This window comes from Vicugna pacos, unplaced genomic scaffold, assembly GCF_048564905.1.
Source record: "Vicugna pacos unplaced genomic scaffold, VicPac4 scaffold_190, whole genome shotgun sequence".
Classification (NCBI taxonomy): Eukaryota; Metazoa; Chordata; class Mammalia; order Artiodactyla; family Camelidae; genus Vicugna; species Vicugna pacos.
In genome coordinates, this window is record NW_027328869.1 from 384,664 (window position 1) to 400,259 (window position 15,596).

General features: G+C 37.1%; 1 long non-coding RNA gene across 1 annotated transcript in view; it reads left to right on the forward strand.

Moving 5' to 3' along the window:
- The first annotated feature begins 10,292 nt into the window (after positions 1 to 10,292).
- The window catches only part of LOC140695193 (uncharacterized), a 53,670-nt gene continuing 48,366 nt past the window's right edge, over positions 10,293 to 15,596 (forward strand). Inside the window, exons 1-7 of the long non-coding RNA XR_012070896.1 lie at positions 10,293 to 10,426; positions 11,906 to 11,991; positions 12,273 to 12,392; positions 12,498 to 12,579; positions 13,235 to 13,273; positions 13,873 to 13,938; positions 14,731 to 14,794. This is a non-coding gene — a long non-coding RNA (uncharacterized lncRNA). The remainder of the gene's footprint in view (positions 10,427 to 11,905; positions 11,992 to 12,272; positions 12,393 to 12,497; positions 12,580 to 13,234; positions 13,274 to 13,872; positions 13,939 to 14,730; positions 14,795 to 15,596) is intronic.

The window sequence follows — 15,596 nt, forward strand, 5'->3', positions numbered from 1 at the left end:
CTCTTAGAAAACAAGAAATGAAAGAACTTCTTTATTCTGACAAAGAATATCTGAAAAAAAAAACACCCAAATTAAACTACTTTGATCAATACAAAAAAGTAAAAACATTAACTTCAAAATTAAAAACAAGTTAACAATATTCTCTATGACCTCTTGCATTCATCATTGTAAGGGAGGTACTTAAGAACTTAGTAAGAAACAGAATCAAATGTATTATTTACTAGAATCTGAAAGAAATAATCTAAACTGTTTACGTTAAAAAAATAGATATGTATAAAAAGAGTAGTTTACAAAGACTAAATATCAGGTGTATTTCTATGCCTAGAAACAAAATGTTTGAAATGCAATAAACAGATACAATTTTAACCACAGAAAATACGAAGAAAAGAAATTCACCAAATAAAAGTCTTGCGTGCCGTCAGAAAAAAAATATGACTGTGTGGAAATGCATTAAAGATACAAAAGTAACTGGAGAAATATAGCTTCTTCATGAATATGGAAAGCCTATATTTTAACCATATAAAATCTTACCAAAGTGATTCACAGATTTAATCTCTATGATTAAATGCTGGCAGAGTTTTGAATGGTACTCAACAAACTTACTCTAAAATTTATATGGAAAAAGACACAGCCAATGATAGTCAAGTTATTCTTGAAGAAATTTAGGTGAGTGTAAATTCCAGCCATAAATATTAGACAGTAACACTTAGCAGAAAAGATAGAAAAACACTTACCCAAATGTGAAACTTTGAGTTTAAACTTTAAACTTTAAGTACAAGAGATGTGGTGTTGGGGCAAGGAATAGCGACGTTATTTGGAAAGCTGGCAGACCGAGAGGATGGCCGACTAATGTCTTGGAGAACCATCCAGATCCAGTCACAATACAGGCTTCTTTTATACAAAACAAAAACAAAAACAAACAAGAACAACAAACAAACAAGAAATAAAGGAGGGTATATGGTTGGTTGTTGCAAACATCTTGCTGTAGAAATTCTTTGTTCTTGCAGCTGTCCATGTGGGTCAGTTCATGGTGTCCCTGTAAACCTCCAACAAACAAATGTTATTCTCTATTCTACAGCTGGTTATCTTTATGTGAGTGCAAATCTAGCAAGACTAAGCCTCGGAAACAGGGCACAGTGGTCAAAGCTAAAGGAACAGATCTAAGATAGAGTCAGATTTGTTCTCCTCTTTTACATTAACTTCAGAAAATTATAATATTCTTATAAATTAAAGGTGTCAACACACGAACTCTAGCAATTTCTTTCCTAAGTTACCTTCAACCTTCTGCCTGTGTTCAGTGTGCACCAAGATAAATATACAAGTATGTTCATAACATCATTGCTTATAGTAATCAAAAATTGTAAATAACTCAAATATCCACTTTTTGGAAAATGGATTAATGGAGTAATTTTTAAGTTCCATTCTAAAAATTTCAGTTTTATAAAAATTAATAATTCTAAATATAAAAATTGTAGTAAAGAGAATGTTTCAGGGGAAATTGAAAAAAATATAACATTTAATAAATATAAATGGCAACTTAAACTAAATGATATCATTTTATTGATATATATGTGTGTTCAAGAAATAATAAAGAAAAGCAGGAGAATGCATTTTAAAATCTCAGGATACTCCATAGTGAAGAAAGAGAGGTAAATAGGATAAAAATAAAAGCACATTAAGGGCTTTAATAATAAAGTACATGTATTAGTTAACGTCAAAAAGAAGGTTCATAAATTTCAATTAGCCAGACAATTAGCCATTTTTGTTGTTTAAATTTTATCTTATTTATTTTTATGAAAATAGTACAAATTTATCATCATGAAATTTGTGGACACTTCATTTCTGACTTACTATATAGTTATTTTTTGTCATTTTTATATGTACGTTTAAAAATATATATTCTGTGAGGTGTACAAATTGTTAGACAAAGGTTGGAAACTCTATAAGAAAATCCTCTCTGTACATTTTTTGTCTAATTACTCTAGAAATCTTCAAGGGATTAGTTGGTTTTTATTATTGTAAATCTTCTCACTTTAATTTTGAGTTTCTCAATATCCAGACATTCTTTTTTTATCAGTCTACCCTATATCTACATATATGAGAGGACCAAGACCCTGATGCAACAATCATTCTTCCCAGAGAAAGCCCATGTCCTGGGATATATAGGACCCAGCAGTATATATAAATATATACTTATCTACACTGGCACATTATAATAACTCATAATTACCTTTGGACTCACTCTTGGTGTTGAATACTCTATGTGTCTGGACAAGTGTACAATGGTATTTATCCACTATTACAGTACCACACACAATTGTTTCACTGCCCTAAAAATCCTGTGTGCTTTACCTAATCAATCTTCCCTTTCTCATAACACTTAGCAACTTTTCATCTTTTTATTCTCTCCATAGTATTGTTTTTTCCAGAATATCATGAGGTTGGAATCATATAATACATAGCCTTTGTAGATTGGTTTCTTTCACTTATCATTATACATTTAAGGATCTATATTATCTTTTTATGGCTTAATAGCTCATTTCTTTTCAGCACTGAATAATAATCCATTGTCTGATTGTACTATGGTTTATCCATTCTCCTACTGAAGGATATTTTTGTTGCTTCCATGTTTTGATAATTACAAACAAACCTGATGTAAATATCCTTGTGTAGGTTCTTATATGGACATAGTTTTCAGCTCCTTTAGGTAAACTGCAAAGAGTAGACTTGAAGTATTTTATGGTAAGAGCACATTTAGTTTTGTAAGAAACTGCCAAACTGCCTTCCAAACTGTTTTAATCATTTTGTATTTCCATCAGCAATAAGTAAGAGTTCCTGTTGTTCTACATCTTGGCAGGATGTTTGGTGTTGTCAGTGTTCTAGATTTGGTTAGTCTAATAGGTATGTAGTAGTATCTTCTTGTTTTAAATTGTAGTTTCCTAATGGCATATAATGCTGAACATATTTTCATATGTTTGCTTGCTATCTGTTACCTTCTTTGGTGAGAGATCTGCTCAGGTAATTTGCTCATTTTTTAAATCAGGTTGTTTAATGTTCTATTGTTGAGCTTTTTAGAATTCTTTATATATTTTGGCTAATAGCCTTTTATCTGATATATCTTTTGCAAATACAGCCTCCCAATCTGTGGCATCTTATCATTCTTTTGACAATGTCTTTTGCAAAGAAAACCAATTGTAATTTTTTTTAAAGTCCAGCTTAGAAATGATTCCTTTCGTTGATCATGCCTTTGGTGCTATATCAAAAAGTAAAGTGAACAAAGTCAAAATATGGACTAGATAATCCTTTAAATAGCAGAACCAAATTTCCAAAGATGGAGCGAAATACCATAATGTACTTATAATATAAAAAATAGTTAACATGACTATTTTCTTGATATAAAGTAGAAAATATATAAAAATATATAATTAGAAAAAATGTAACTATCCTTGTGTAGGATAGAATAATAACTATCAGAAAAAAACAATAAACAGGTTGTTTTTTTATATAATATTGGCAAAACTGGATTAAAGAAGACAGCTTCTTGAAATTTATCTTTTATAGAAAAGTCATCCTGAATTTTAAATTCTAGAAATAGCCAAAATATTATACAAGTAAGAAATTAATGAAATTATCTTCAGTGGTATAAAGAATGAGGTGTTTAATGCCTGAAAAACACATCTGAAGGAAAAACAAAAGAAAGTCACTCAAAAAAATGAAAATTAATGAACAAAGTTATATGTGGAAAACAAAATAAAGTCATAAATAAATTAGTCAATAATACATATGGATAAGCCTTAATTGAGTCAATTTTCCTATTAAAAGACATTAAAATGCATACATTCTCAGATATTTGGGGGGAATCTCTAGGATATTTGCAAGAGGAACAATTAAAAATGCTGCAAAAATTATTGAAAATAAAAATATAGAAAAAGAAACACCAGAAACAAATACCTATTTCTATAAAATGTAGTTATAACAGTTTTAGTTTTAAGCAACATAAAAGAGCAAGGGTAAATATATTGGAAATGTCATGTTTTACTTCTCAGTTTGGGTGGTAGAGTAATGGATATATATTTTATAATCATAACCTGTATGTATCAAATGTTTCATAATTTAGAAATGCAAATAAAAACTATAATCAAATCTTACTGTAATGTAACAAATAAAGAATTAAACATACTTTTTTGTATGTAATTCCTGGGTATTAGTTATGTGTGTGTATATTATATATATGTATGATTTTGTCCTTGAATCAAATTATGCACACAATTTTGCTCTATGAACATTAGACATTCTATATTGAGAATCCCTTTTGGTTTTAAAAGACTGTAAATATAATTATTAATAAAATAACTTTTTATTTGTGAAAACCATAAGAAATATAATTACTCAGTTTTACTGATGTTGTTACATTGTTTTTAATGCTTCACACTGTCATTTTTCTATTAAAATAACCAACTTAATATCTCTTTATTTATACAATTAAAATGATTTTAACTTTGAAATTAAATTCTTAAAAATTTTTAGTGAATAATATAGGTTATTAAATTTAGAAACAAAAAAATATTACTCACAAGCCCATAATTAACTAAATTTAATCTTAGATATAGAGACTTCCAGAATGGTACCATTAAAAATATACTCAGTGTTGTAATCATAAATTTTGCACAGAAATTTTAAAATGTTTTACATATCCAAAAAGTCATTAACTCTGTTTTCCTTTTCTTCTTTTTCCCCACTACTTATACCTGATACGGATTAGTGTTGAAGGGATCATCAAGAGGACATGACTACTGGAATGCGTTTCTCTTGCCTTCCCTGCAGAAGCCCCACCAAGTACTCAGCCTTGTGACAGTAATGTGGTTGTTGCCGAGACCATCCGGACAGTATTTTAAGGCTTCTATATAAACTTTTAAGATTCTGGTGGGGTTGCAGGGAGACTCTTGTGGCTGCTCAAGACAAGTCTCATAAGTAAGTTATCTTGCTGATAAAACCTGCCGCCCACTAAGCTGCAGGGCTCTGCTTCTTTCTATGGTCTCTCCTTCCCCTCTGTGTTGGACCAGTTCGTGGATCATCAAGCAGACTGGGCTGAAGTACACCCTCCAGAAATTCTCTCTGTGAAGATGTCTGGGTGTAAATTTTTTTTCATCCTTTTTATTTCTAGAAGTATATTTGGTTATTACTCTCACAACTGCTAATTTGTCCAGATGCATAGTTATAAGCTTAGAGTGATTTATCTTCCCTTCATCATGCTGAAAATGTCTCTCCTTACACAGATTCATTATCATGGTGGCCCAGTTTATTTTTTTTATTTCAATTTGAAATTATATAGGCAGAGGTATCTTTTCACCAATTGTGACATCAATGTTTTGAACTATTTTAATATACATGCTGTTTACTGAAATACAATTTTATAACATGAGAGTTGTGGATTAAGTTTTATTTGGGGCAAAATGAGGACTATAATCTAGAAGACAGAACCTCAGATGGCTCTGAGGACCTTTTCTGAAGAGGCAGGGGGAAACTCAATATTATATATGTAATTTTAGTGAAAGGGAGTATGTGCAGTCAAACACACATTGAGTTCTTTTGCCAGTTATGAGGAGCAGATGTCACCATTAATGAATTTAGTGCTCTTATAGATATAAGGAGATGCAAGAATTGGGGCTTATAAAATCTTCTCCTGAAAACATTTATCTGAAGCTGTATTTTGTCATTTTTCCAACAGCACAAAGTGCCCCATTCCTTATCTCCACTGTGAACTTTCAGGGAGTGTTGGAGGTCAGCGGATACAGTGGCTTGTGATTGGTTATAGTACCAAGCAGAGGTAGATGGCAAATGTTATAAACGATTATTCCCCTTAGCATTTTTATTTGAATCATTTTTTGCTTACTGTTTCTCCATTATAATTTTCTATTTTACTGAAAATATAAAGACTTATGATTGATAAAAATTCACTGTTAAAACTTTAATATGTAAATATTAGAAAAGAAAGTTATTTTTGCTATCTCAACTTTTTTATAATATTCTTTTAATTGTATCTGTGTTATTAAGCATATAATAATCAATAATGCAAATTGATATAAAGTAACATGCACTTACAAAATCAAACAAGTTAGACGGAAGTATCATTTTAAGAATTATTTTTATTTATTGGCATTTATTTTGAAATATTTTCAAAATAGACGTGATCCTTATTTTGTCTACCTGTAGATTCAATACCCTTTAACATAGCATTTAAATAATCATATCTTTCTTCTTAAATTTTAATAAATGTATCCTTTTCTTAGTATTTATTTTTATTTTTTAGGATAAATATATGGTTACCATTCCTTCTGATTCTTTGAATGTCTTGGTATTACTTTGGCTTAACTACAAACATAACAACCTTAGTGGTAACACAATTATAGTATTATTATATTTTTTCTCAAAGCTTTATAGCTATTTCCATAATATTTTGTGGCTAGTCAGTCTTTAATAGAAGAAGACAAGGCTATTCTTTGTTTTCTCTATAGAAGTAATTTTGTTTATTTTTTTTTTCTGGTCCACTTTTAAGTTTAACATTTTGAAATACATATAGATATATATGTATTTTGTATTATAATTAAGCTTTAAACATGGTATATTCTTTTACTTATCTTGATATGCCTATTTCCCTGCCCTGGGAACAAATCTGGGTATCCAACAGTTTGGCACATTTTCTTGGTTGTTCTCTGATTGCTTAGAGTCAGGTCATACCCATGCTTTAGCTACTGCACTGGATGACTGAATTTCTAATGCTATTTCCGTCTTTTGAGCTGCAGTTTCATTAAATTTATGTATTATTTATTGTAGAAGCAAATAAAAGCTTATATTTGTAGGTAAATGGCATAAGTTTTAGTGGAATGTGGAGGTCACAATACAAATGTTTAGTTGATATAGATCTTTACTTTAAATAATGATGAAATTTTTTGATGTTAAGTTGCCTTCCTGCTTTCCTTCCCTCTTCTTTTCTTTCTTTTTGATTGGTATTTTTGGCTCTAAAATTTATTTTTTTGGCAAAATCTTATTTGAATTGATACAGAGATGAAGGATACACACACACACACACACACATAAATGTCTATGTAAACTCTGCTAAATAAATAATCATAAATCTCTGTTTCTCCAATCAATTCAAAATATTTTAAGAATGCTGCTTTCCTTGAATTAAACTTAATTCTTCTCACTTATTTATTAAGCAGCATTCCTTTGTCATGTGGTGAGTATAGCCTTGTTCTTCCTATAAGTAATTGTGTTTTATAAATTTGTAAGCAACCAGAGTGATTTCAGAATTTGTTAAAGATTTACAAAAAATTGACATGATCTTAACCACATGCTGCTATTGCCAATATGCCCTTTAGAGTGATGATTTTACTAAAAGCATTGTCTAACTCCTTCACATTCCTACAATAATGGCCTTATTATTATACTACAAAAGATGACATCTTCAAATAAAAATGTCTAACTCTATAACAATATTCCATGAATTCACTTATTACACAATATTAACAAACTACTTAAAGAATGAATCAAAACCATATAAGATATTATTTCTCATGTATTGGAAAAAATAATACGATGAAGTAAATTAAATCTAATAATGTTAAAATATTCAAAGCCTTTCTAATGATAAAAACTTTAAATATAAAATATTCTACTTCAAAAATGCTTTCAGAGATGTTATAAATGGTGAGAGGATTACATATCATATATAGTTTTCTGTTTATGAATTTGATTATAGCAATGGAACAGTGTAATATTAAATTAAAAAAATGCATATCAATTGAAGATATAAATTAACCTCAAATTTGGGTTGTAAATAATTTTATATTTAGCTTTCAGTTTTCTTTATGTGTTTTTATATACTTTCAGGAAAATAATTATCATATGCAAATGTACAGATTTGAGTATCTAATATGTCTCAATCTCAAGAGATCTAAAACCCCTCCATTTCCTTCTTTCCTTCCTTCCTTCCTTCTTTCCTTTCTTGGTATAAAAGTTAATTGTTGGCAATATTTTATCAGAACTTGTATTGTGAATGAAGGATGAAAGATATATACATATATACACACACACATATAGTGATGATCCAACTTGGAATAAATATTCTCATATTTCTATGAAAAATTATGAATGAATTTAACTATAGTATGTAATTCCTTAACATTTTTCATAATATAAAGTATATGTACTTACAACTTTATATTGTGAAGTTAATTGTTTAATATCTACCTTAATGCATGGAAGAGTTTTTATGTTATTATAAAGTATACTTTAATAAGTGTGATAAAGGAGCATTACATGGTGTTAAGGAATTATGTTAATGTAATGGGCTTTATGAATTCACAAATTAGCTGAGCACTCAGAGTGATTGGAATTAGATAGGCAAATCTCTTGAGGGGAGTAGGGGATTGATGTGTAAACGATTATTTCTAAGAGTGAGAATAGCATGTGTATGCCCCTGTAGCATGAGGGAACATAGTTAAGTACGAGGATTGTAAGAAGTATATCTATGGTAATGATCCTGAAGGTGAACAAGAAGTGATTTGAGGCTACTAACAAGGGTAAGGCCAAATATGTAACAGTCAGCATATTATAGCAGGCTGTCCTGCGAGCAGGCCCTCCGCCCGCGCCGCGGGGTGGGCAAGCGCCCCGCGGGGGTCTCGGGCTCCCAGCCCACTGCCCGGCCTCCCTGCCACATGCTATGCGTCATCTGGGGATGCCCCTCGCAGAGAGACCCTCAATCACAAGTCACCCGCCCTCCCCACCCTCCTCGCCATGCCTTGCAACCCCGCCCCCGAACCGCCCTCCCGATCTCCGTGCAGTAACCCCCGCCCCTCGCCGGGAAGAACGCAGTGACTCCAAGAGCCGTGGCGGCTCTTTGAGCGCAAGGGGAGAGCGATGCAGCCATTGGCGGAGGCCGCTGCCTCCGGCTGTCAATCCCGTGACCCGGCCCCGCCCCACCGGCGGAGCGTGGCAGGACGCAGGGCCGCGGGGACTGTCGGGACGGTTCCAAGATGGCCGCGCGCTTGGGGTCCGCACCGGCTGGCGGCCCCGAGCTCCGTTCACTGCCACCGCTGCTGACCGGAGCCGCTGGTCCGGCCGGCGAATCCGGGGTCTGTACACGCGGGGCGGGAGGCCGCCATGGCGACCCTGGAAAACCTGGCGAAAGCCTTCGAATCCCACAAGTCTTTCCAGCAGTCGCTGGCGACGCCTCAGCCCCCTCAGCCGGCACCGCAGCCTCAACCGCCACCGACACCGCCGCCCGCCCAGCCCCCTCAGCCGGCACCGCAGCCGCCGCCGCCTCGGCCCCCTCAGCCCCCTCAGCCGGTACCGCAGCCGCCGCCGCCTCAGCCCCTTCACCCGGCACCGCAGCCGCCGCCTCGGGCCCCTCAGCCGGAACAGCCGCCTCAGCCGGCACCGCAGCCTCAACCGCCATCGCCGCCCGCCCAGCCCCTTCAGCCGGCACCGCAGCCATCACCGCAGCCTCAGCCGCCGCCTCCTGGGCCCCTTCAGCCGGCACCGCAGCCGCAGCCGCTTCAGTCCCTTCAGCCGGCACTGCAGACTCTACCGCCACCGCCGCCCGCCCAGCCCCCTCAGCCGGCACCGCAGCCGCCGCCGCCTCGGCCCCCTCAGCCCCCTCAGCCGGTACCGCAGCCGCCGCCGCTTCAGCCGGTACCGCCGCCGATGCCGCCTCAGCCCCTTCAGCCGGCACCGCAGCCGCCGCCGCTTCAGTCCCCTCAGCCGGCACCGCAGCCGCCGCCGCTTCGATCCCCTCAGCCCGAACAGCCGCCTCAGCCGCCGCCTCCTGGGCCCTTTCAGCCGTCACCGCAGCCTCAGCCGCCGCCTCCTGGGCCCCTTCAGCCGGCACCGCAGCCGCCGCCGCTTCAGTCCTTTCAGCCGGCACCGCAGCCTCTACCGCCACCGCCGCCCTCCCAGCCCCCTCAGCCGGCACCGCAGCCGCCGCCGCTTCGAACCCCTCAGCCGGAACAGCCGCCTCAGCCGGCACCGCAGCCGCCGCCGCTTCAGCCGGTACCGCCGCCGATGCCACCTCAGCCCCTTCAGCCGGCACCGCAGCCGCCGCCGCTTCGGCCCCCTCAGCCGTCACCGCAGCCTCAGCCGCCGCCTCCTGGGCCCCTTCAGCCGGCACCGCAGCCGCCGCCGCTTCGAACCCCTCAGCCGGAACAGCCGCCTCAGCCGGCACCGCAGCCGCCGCCGCCTCGGCCCCCTCAGCCAGAACCTCAGCCGCCGCTTCAGCCCCTTTGGCCGGTACCGCCGCCGATGCCGCCTCAGCCCCTTCAGCCGGCACCGCAGCCGCCGCCTCCTCGGACCCCTCAGCCGCCACCGCCGCCTCAACCGCCACCGCCGCCCGCCCAGCTGTGGGTCAGGAACCGCTGCACAGACGGTGAGTCCCTGCGGGCCCCTCCCCAACCCTGCGCGGGTCTCCGTCCCTCCCTCGGCCTCCCACGAAGGCCCCGATGCTGTCCGGGCCCCAGGCCTCTTCTTTCCCGGCTGCGAAACTCGGGAAGGAACGGGGCTGTGTTGTGATCCGAGGCCGCGCGTCCCGTTCGGCTTCCTCTGGGCCACTCCGCACCCCTCTCCTCGTCCGGGCCAGGTGTAACATTTTGTCTTCCCTTTTCAACTGACGGCTTAAAACAGTGTTTCAGATAACTGTCAAAACACTGTGCATGCAAAATACTAGGTCAACTTAAGGGAAGGAGTAGGAGAGAAGGGGGAAAGGAGCGAAGTTCACTGGTCACTTCTGTGGGGGTGGGTTAGGTGGTCACAGTGGTGGACGCGTAACTGCTACATGGCCCCGTGCGCTTACCATCATAGTCGTTACTGTTACTAACCCCGGACAGCCCTGTTATTAAGGAGGCATGACCACAGAACATGTGCTCATTGAGCTTAATTTTACACAAACAGTAAAATTTACACGGAATCAAGACAGGCAGTAAACGCCAGCTGCAGAGGACAGCTTGTGCAGGGCTGGGAAACAGCATGGCATGATCAGAACTTTAGTTTGACTGGCTTGAAATGTAGAGGGAAAGGGAAACTTCACACTGATGAATCAGAGAGGAGATAGCTGTTTTTTATTAAACTAAAATGGTTGAATGAGCCTTGTTGGTTAATGATTTGCCTTAGCAATGTGAATTTGGATTCTGCAAGTATTTTATAAGTTCTGTAAGAAGCTTGTTTTAAAATTTCAGAACTCTTAAGGTATTAGAAGTTGTTTTATTTTATAAGAATTTTTTAAAAAGTGTTTATTTAACTCAATTAGAACAGAGTTCCTTTAACATAGGAGACTTTATTATCTCATGTATTAATACCCTCTAGAGGTACACAATGAAAAATGTGATTTATAAACAGATACATACAGACACAAGGAAAACAGAGCATGTAACTTCAGTAACAGTTTAAGAGAAAAGTCAGAAACAGAAATTTTCCCTGGTCAAACTATCAAAAAAAGCACCTGGGGCTTATATCCCTTAATTGATTTGAGCTCTAAATGGACAAATACACATTTTTTTTTAAATTGCTTAAGAACAAGATTGTTTTTCACGTTGAGTAATAACTTTGAAGTTTAAATAAATACCAACAATGGAGCTATGAGGGAGGCAAAATATAAAATACTGATTTTTTTTTATTTCACCGTAAGGTGCATTCTTAAATACATAGGAGAGAACTGTCATGATTTGCGCAACTCGCTTGCAAATAGTTCAACAGTATTAACAATGATTGAGTTTAGGTGGTGGGCATATGGGAATTTATCATCCTATTAAACAGTTTTCTGTACTTCTGAGACTTATAATAAAACATTGGAAGGAACCTGTTAGACATAATGCTCTATGTGAAGTAATTTGTTCCCTTTGTGAAATTCTAGGAAGGTTAAAATGCATGTTCATAACATCAAGAAAATCACAAGCATTTACGATGTAATCAGAACTACCTGAGGATCTGTGAAACTTGGTGAGTTGGTGAATTTTTTAAAATGTCGTAAAACATTTTGTTTTTACAAAGATTACAGGAGTAAGAGAAGATACATCTTAATCAACTCTTAATATTTTTTTCCTGGTTGATGTGATATAATTAAATGTGGGGAAAAAAAGGTAAATTCTAAAAGGAGACACTACCTTGATGGTTTTCTATGGAGGAAACTCAAGCAGGAGGAAGTTTAATTTAAAAACATAAATTACTGCTCTTTATAATACATTCTAAGTTGTCATTCTTTTGAATGCTTTCTTTTCCAGACAGATGTGTTATTCTGGGAGATCATCAGGACTTCTGGGTATTTGGAGGTATTGACCTAACCAGTGGAACTGCTGATTTGTAAGAAGTTGTCCAGAATTTTGGAAAACTGATTAGTAGAGGTAAATAATGTTTCCTTGGCAAGTGATGACAGAAAGTGACTTCAGTGAATTTTCCTTTGTTTTTAGGCAGGTGTACCTAACCATGTATGTTAACAATGATTACAGGCTGGAGACCGAGAAGAACTGCCATTTTTGCCAGCTGGGATGCAGAAAAATTTGGACTTCTGGGTTTCACAAATGGACTGAGGTAACTAAGACAGTAAACATATCTTCTTGGTCAACATGTATCTCAGGGTAATCACAGATGTGTTCCATTACCTGATACTGTTTTAATTTGGATAAAAACAAGAAAATTTAAGAAATAGAGTTTGGTTTTGCTTTTACATCAGTTTGACAAAACAGAACAACCTCTTAATTACTAAGCACAAACCAATTTTTTCATTAATTTTAAAATATTTTAGTTTCTATTTATATTTGTTTTGTGATAAGTAAGTAAAATCTGTAAGCTCAGAAAATAGTCAAACCTAGGAAGCTGCTTCTGACAAGTGAATTAGCTTATTGAAAATCTGATTTAGATCCTTGGCATTAATTTTCAATTTTTTACAGTTTCCTTGGATTTCTTCTATCCAGGAAAACAACATGCTCTTTTAAGATGACTGTACTCTGATTATAGTCTCTCCTTTATGGATTCCACACTAAATTGTAACCATAGGTATATTTTACCATTTACAAAAGTGCCTGGTTGGGAAGTATAGTACAATGATTTTGTAAATTGAATTACTCTAAAATTTCAAGGATTTATTTTTAATTCAATTATGATTAATTTTCATTTGTCACTGGCTCTTAATGCTTTATTTTAAAGTGTCTCTCATAGACCCCCTTCTTTCATCTTCTTCCCTTAGGCTCTCTGTCCGGTAACTCTAAGTTCTTACATGTTCAAGGTAGGCTTGTGTATTTTTTTAAAGGCAGGTGCACCAAAAAGCACTTTCCTGTGACTATCCTCTCTTTTGTTCATCATTTATGAGTCCAAATTTTATAGAATTGATTTAAAGAATGTCATATGTTTCTTATTATTGTGTCTGGTTTTTAAAATGCTTTCTTTCTGACTCATTTCTGCATACTTTAAAAGAATAATATGAATCAAATAAGTATGGGAATAAAATCACAGTTACTTGTATAACATTTGATTCCATTTATATGGCAAAGTCTTATTATTATGTTGGTGTTATGAACATGCATTTCATAATACACTTATTTAGATGAATCAGATCTTATTCATTAAGGTCATCTACTTTTAGAAATGTGTAATTTCTTGTGAATACATGTATATAGAAATACATGTGTCTTTCTATAATTTAAGCAGCTTAAAATACAGATAAAATAAATCCAAGATACAAGATAATATGCCTTGCATTAATTTAAATTCATGTGAATTAAAAGACAATTTGAATATTGTTTCCCATTTTCTACTATCTTGATCATATTCAGCAGCACCTTTACCTTTACATATAGTTAAGGAATCTTTTTATTTCTACTGTAGCTCTGTCATAATTGAAACTCTGCAGCAGAATCAGCTGTCATCTATCCCATGTGGCCAAGTGCAGAGGTGAGAATTCTCATTTGTGGGATGACCACTCACAGCTTTAAATGTTTTTACTGTAACTGCTTTTATAAGGTAGCAAGCTAGAGAGAGAGAAACAGAGAGAAGAAAAGAGTTCTCTCTGCATATTCCCATGTGTGTGATGGCATTAGTCTTCTTCTGCTGTATTTCTCTAGAATGTGTGTGCGTGTGTGCATGTATGTGTGAGAAATGTCTTGTCTTTGTCCTAATAGCCACTCTTCTCTCCCTCTAGTTTTTTCTCTATCCTCCCCTCCTATATTTTTCTTTTTCATTAATATCTTCTCTTTCAAAAAATTCTTGATAAATCTAATTTCCAACTTCCTCACTTTTAATATGGTAAAGTTACTTGGATCCCCAACATCAAGGGATCTCATACTTTAATGTCTGTAAGGATTGCCAGGGACAACTTTTAAAAATACAGATTTCCAGGCCTTACTTTGAGCAGTCCTCTTCCAGTAGATCCAGGGTGATGCTGAGCATCTCGAGCCTTCCCCCTTCATATTATGGTGCAGGGGATCAGGGGCAGTTTTCCTCTGGGTCTCCCTGCTGCTGCTATGAACAGTGGCTACAGCATCACTACTATTTTTCTTTCTTGTTTTAATTGCATTAATATTATCAACCAGTTAATAGTATTTTCTTAAAATTATGGTCAAAAGCATAGGTGTTTGATTTATAATGGCACCTGCAAACCACTCTTTTACTGAATTAATTTGTTTTGCTTGTATTTCCACTATTGTAAACGCTGTGAGTTAAGTGACTGCTTTGCTTCAACTACAGGAGAATGTGAAAACACTCCAGGAGAGAGAGGTTGCATATATCAATGCAGACTCATACACAGAAGGTAAATTTTATTTCAGATTGTCATTAAATAGTATACCAGTATTTAAGTCTATCAACTCCAACTCATAAACTAGGATTATCCTCTTTCTATGAGATGCCTCAATAATACCTCCATTTCTCCATTTTACCAGAGAGAACATTATTATGATTCAAATGAATCAATATGATTCATAACTAAGCTATTGATCCTAATTTCTTTAGTATATTTACCATTTGCCTATCTTGGATTACTACTTAAAACTCTAGTACTTTCGACATTCTTCCTGTGGAGCTATTTTTAAAAGTTGGGCTAAAATATTTCATACAGAAATAGTTCCTGTATGTATTGGAACAACTCTGGGATAAGCACCCACTACAGACTTCCTTTCGACCCTGATATGTGGCATGTGCATCTGTAGGCTTTCATCGTATTATGGTTATTTCTAGGTAAGTGTCAGAGGACACATGTTAGTTACTGACATGCTCTAGCCTAAAGTCTTGATATTGAATTGAATGAATGAATAAAAACATGAACATTATGGCCTTACCACTTCCTTTGCCAAAGACCCCTAGGTACTGCTGCCGTAATGAGCAATGACCCTTACTGTTACTGCAGGAGCTGCCGCCTTAGCAGCAGAGTCCACCTCTGCAGTCTCCTATCCTGAGTGTGTGCTGCAGCCTCTCTGACTCCTGAAGGGTTATTTCCACCTTGTGTTTTAGTTTTAGCCAGACTGCCTGTCTGTCTATTTATCTCCCTACCTGTCTATCTATTCTAAAATTTTATTTATTTCTTTTTACTGAAGTACATCTGATTTGTAATATTA